This window comes from Crassostrea angulata, chromosome 2 (genome assembly GCF_025612915.1).
Source record: "Crassostrea angulata isolate pt1a10 chromosome 2, ASM2561291v2, whole genome shotgun sequence".
Classification (NCBI taxonomy): domain Eukaryota; kingdom Metazoa; phylum Mollusca; class Bivalvia; order Ostreida; family Ostreidae; genus Magallana; species Magallana angulata.
Window position 1 is genome coordinate 45,306,263 of NC_069112.1, and position 5,473 is coordinate 45,311,735.

The window sequence follows — 5,473 nt, forward strand, 5'->3', positions numbered from 1 at the left end:
TTGACGAGTAACCGTACGCAGGACAGATAAGGCAACACATCGTTTTGATATGCTAATGAAGGGATAATGAGTTATGACGTCATAATATACGCCCCGCCTCTGTATTACCATATATAGAACATATACCGAAAACAGCAGTTTAAGCATAAAATACGGCTTGTTTAATACTCCATAAGCAAAATATAACTACGAATCACTCATGTGTGTTTTTATAAGTTTACAACAATCAGAATATACGAAGAATTTCCATAACGCATCTGTCGTATGGGTGTGAATCTGCGTCCCAAAAGCGCTCGTCAGACGATGTAAACACGTGTAGCTGGTATTCCCGATGATGGCGATCTTTTGATGATTTATCAGGTATGTAGAATAGATATACAGTGTATTTGTAATATACCAGATAGCTCAATAACTATTTTGTTGTAATTTTATACTGTTGATGCATTTCTGATCGACTTAATATGTTGTTTCGTTCAAAACATGAGGAGAGACTGCATTGTTTACATTTAGGCCTATACAATGTACATTGTACATGTAGCTTTATTGCCAGTCCGTTAAATTGTTGATCATTTTCACCAATCGACACGAATCAGTTCATAGTACTTGTACTGACAATATTTAGCTTTACACAGTTGTTTGTTTTTATTTCAATTTGTAAGTAAACAATACAAAGACTGTGTGAAAACAGCTGATTTGATTTTCTGAAAATCAGTACAGTGCAGGCTAAAAATTGCTGATTTCATTTCCTGGAAATTGATGAACAGCTGATCAATAACACCTTTCTACTGGGTTCAAAATTCTTCCATGACAGTTCATTTGTATTTTTTACACATTCATCCAGTTGATATATTAAGATGTTTATGCACATTAATTCTTAATTATTACTAGTTTGTTTTTAGAACTCAGTATATTACTACCATAACACTGTTTGAAATCTTGTCACCTGGGTTCATACTTATGATGCTGTACTATTGGTAATAAAAAGAACCCAAATGATAATAAACAAATGACTGCATGTCTCCATCTGATTTTCTCCGAATGAGGAATCTACTTTCATGGTCATATATGGTATTGTTTGTGTAGAATGTGCATATGTAACTTTAAATAAAATTTGAAGTGTTGGTCATTTTACCCATCCATGCATAATATATGTAGACTTTTCACAAAAATGTTCAAATTACTGTTGACATGTCCTTATATGCATGTAAATTAAATTGTATGACTTCTCATAATTATATTTTGTTATTTGCAGAGTAATTTGAAAAGCGTCACACTGATTTGAAAAAAAAAAGGCTGGAAGAAAATGTAAGTAAATAACATACATGTATAAGTTCAATAATTTATCATTGACATAATGACCAATCTGATTATTCTATGAGACAATTCAATTTAAAAAAGTATTTTCAAGTACGAATGGTTTCATTTAAAGTTTAAAAATGATTGATATAAACCTATGTTATTTATTAAATATAATCTACAATTTTGAATATTGCTCATCAACAAATCAACAATACATGGTATGTTTTAATTCACACTGACTGCACCAGCATTTCTGTATATGATATCAACCAATCAAATCTGATTCAGTTGTGTGTGTGTGAGAGAGAGAGACAGAGAGAGAGAGAGAGGTGCATTTTTAAGGTCAGGCCGGGTAAAATAAAGGGGTGCAATTAAACTAATATCATGCACATATCAGGGGTGAGGATGCGAATAATTTCAAATCGATCGAACTGAAAAGCTGTATAATTTGAATTTGTGCAAAACTAAATGCACATCTAAACATAATGAAATGTTTATTAAGATAAATAAATTCCATTGACTATCAAATTGTAGAAAATCCTCCATTTCAGTCTTTCAGCCATTTTGATAACAAGTTAAACTTACTGAAATATATATAATTTTCATTTTAGCTGGTACCTGCTTTGTCTTGAGATTTACATAAATGATGTTCTTATTGGTGATCATTTACCCGCACCCTTATCCTGGTGTCATATACAAGATGAAATGATGGAAAAAAAAACCTGAACTTTAGGAACAGGAAGACTGTGTTTTTGAAGAGAGAAGAGGACCAGAACTAGGAAGTCATACAATAAACACATTAACATCATAAAAAGAAATTCCAATTTTGAGTTTGCATGCATATGTCAGGTTAAAATGTTGTCACAGAATTTTTTTTCAGAAGGTCCCTTTATCTTCTTGAATTAATAAAACAAATGAACCAAATATAATTGTTTCTATATATATAATTTTGTTTGAGAAGTGGAAAGGGGATGGTATGTAAATGGGCGGGAGAGAGAGTCTCTCACATAGGATAATTCAGACTTATTTAAATTCAATATATTGATGTGAACCAAAAATGGCTTTTGATCGCCTTGTTGCAGGATTTACACACTCTCTTTCCTTTCTCGGTAATGAGAAATGAGCGTTTAGAATTTATTTTGTGAATGAAGAGATATGCTAACCCTCCCCCTCTTCTTAATCTTAATCATTCTGCATGTGTTGAATAAAAATGAAAGTCAATTTTAATGAGTGTTTAAGTTACAAGTGTAACATGTGTAATACAAAGGTGAATACTGATGATTGCTTATGGGGGATGGGAAAAAGGCCTCTTACATGGGCAGATCTACATGTATAGTCCCCGTGGCAAATTCTAATTTAATTCACAATTGACATAGTAAAACACCATGGTACCTGGCCCCTGGCAAACAGAATAAAGTTACCCCTTTGAACCCCCTCCCCAGAATAATATTAACAGACCTAAGCAGTGCTATAGAATATGCAGTCATTGGACAAAGGCTGCACATAAATAATGAAAAAATACTCCATTATCTTATTTTTTAATATATATTATGAGAACAATTTAGTTAGTATATTAATATCAGGGGCTTCATTTGTCTCTGTTGACATCTAATCCCTCAAATAATTGTGTACAATTAGCTCTTATATATTTTTCTCCCATTACTAAAAAAATATTAAGAAACCAATAACTCCGCGAATGCGGTTAACCAAGAGAACTGATACACAACGGTTTTTTGTTTACATCCATGATACAACAGAGGAAATGCGGACGATTCATCGTAACCATCTTGTCTCTTTTAAAATAAATAAAACAGAAGCACTATGTTTAAATAACCATTTACATAATGTACTGTTGAAACATATCTTAAAATTAATTCGGATTATGTGATAAAATGACATCGCGCCTATATCAAAAGAGTTATCGCTCAAAGGGTTACCTCCCCTTTTGGGATCACTTGTGCGTTTGAAATGTGTATTGATTTGAGAGGACTTTATTGTAATTACAGATTGGATTTAGCTCGAAAACAATAATACCCGGATGTCATATTGGTGCCACTATTTACATATATTTTCAAATTCCCTTAACTATTTTTCATTGGTCGAAATTGGGTTTTTTCAAACCAATGTGAAAAAAAACTAAAATTTGAATCCTTACTTCTGTATTAAAAAAGTTGACAATCACATATTAAAAGCTATCATGGCAAGTAAGTCAAATTGTTGATTTTTTGAAAGAAATATAAGGAGTTTAAAATTCAAATACATATTGATATCATTATCACATTTTGTGAAATTATATACTGCTATTTGCGAAAGACAGATAAGGTTTTAATACCTAACGACTAAAGATAGCATTTTTTTATTCCAACATAAAACAAACCACTTTATATGTTGACATATTTTCAGTTTATCATGCATTTTACGAGGTGGTATACAAATATTAGCATAAAAAGGGCAGATTTATTTGAAATGATAACCTCAGTGTTATGTGAAACAAATCAAGTAACAACAACAAAGAGTCTCTTTTTTTCCCAGAGTATTCATGCACTTACCATATCATAAACTTCAGTGTGGGGAAAGCATGTACAAGTAGGGATGAATTAGAGCGGGACAGAACTTGATCTTTATAACGCGTACGAGGCTGTGGGTTTCATAATCCTTGCCCTAATTTGTCTTTTTGAGGTAATTAGGTCAGACAAATACGTCTGCCATTGTAATGTGACATGTAGTAATGGATGTAATGTCATCCATTTAAAAATTAGAGTAGTGCCTTTTTACTTTTAACAAAATTTAAATAGTTAATTTAAAGTTATACACTAACTTTGATGTTTTAAATAAGGAATGTTGATAAACACATGATTGTTTCAAGAAATTTGGCCTTTCAACAATGGTTTGTTTCTTTTAATCTCCATTTCCTAATAAAGTCGATGAGATGTCCGCAAAAAGCACGATACCATTAATTTAACTTTGATTGATGCTTCATTTTACAAATACTTTGCTAGAATTCATCGTGAGGTATAAAAATGTTTTCTCGTGTTAATTTTATGTATGACCAATGCACACATGCTTACTTTTACTGTTTTTTGAAAATTACTGATACTTTTGTACAACATACATGGAATGATAAAATTGTAAATTTTACGTAGTGTGTGAAAATTTAATATGTTTACTTTGTTTTATTCATAAATTATCAAAGAAACTATACTCTTGTTGCTAAAGTAACAAAAAATGTCTTCCGTTCGTATATGCATGTATTCATCTTAATAAATTGCTCAAAGTTTGTGGTTAGAGTCCGCCAAGTCTGAGATCTCGTTGAGACAAAGTTTTTTAGCTCACCTAAATTGAAGGTATTAGTGAGCTTTTCTGATCACCTGTGTCCGTTGTCTGTCTGTCTGTCTGTAAACTTTTCACATTTTTTACAGTTTCTCGAAAACCTGGGCGGGTCAAATTTAATCAAACTTAGAACAAAGCATTCTTATGGTTAGAGAATTTTCAATTGTTAAAATGAAAGGATAACCTCTTTTTCAAAAGGGAATAATTGCAAATCAGCGATGATAATTTTTTTAGTAAAATTATAGTTTAACGTTTAAGAGACATTATCACGATTTGGGTCAAAATTAGATTTATTTTATTTTCCCCATTTTTAACCTTTATCAGGCATTTTTATTAGCTTTCCAAAATTTGAGTATCAATAAAAGAGGTATAAGACTCACAATTCTTTCTTACATTAAAAAAATACCATGTCCTATTTTTTGTTTGTTTACGTTTTGAATGATTTAAAGTACTCAAATGAACGTTTATGCTTTATCGAATAAAACAAACGCTAGGATCTGTCTGATTATGTTTTAAATGAATAAGCAGATACAAAATCTTCTTAACAAAGAAATTGAACCAATATGTACTCATGAACATGGAACGAACCTTGATTACATACCAAATATATCTGAACTGTATATCTTGTCAATAACTCTACGACTGACACTCAAATTTTGGTTGTTCATTAAAAATGCATTATACTAAAGCATTAAAAAATAAAAAAAAAAATAAATCTAAACAAATTATTACCACACCCTTTTACACCAGTTGGTCATTTAGAATTTGCAATTCTAAAAACAATCGTGACCATACCCATGGTTATGATATATACCATTGAAATGAAATAATGACAAAACAAACG

At 31.2% G+C, this 5,473-nt stretch overlaps 1 long non-coding RNA gene across 1 annotated transcript; it reads left to right on the forward strand.

Moving 5' to 3' along the window:
• Nucleotides 1–34: 34 nt before the first annotated feature.
• On the forward strand, nt 35–2,463 carry LOC128173412 (uncharacterized). Its single transcript, XR_008242501.1, has 3 exons — nt 35–360; nt 1,253–1,305; nt 1,911–2,463. It is a non-coding gene; the product is annotated as an uncharacterized LOC128173412 (long non-coding RNA).
• The last annotated feature ends 3,010 nt before the right edge of the window (nt 2,464–5,473 follow it).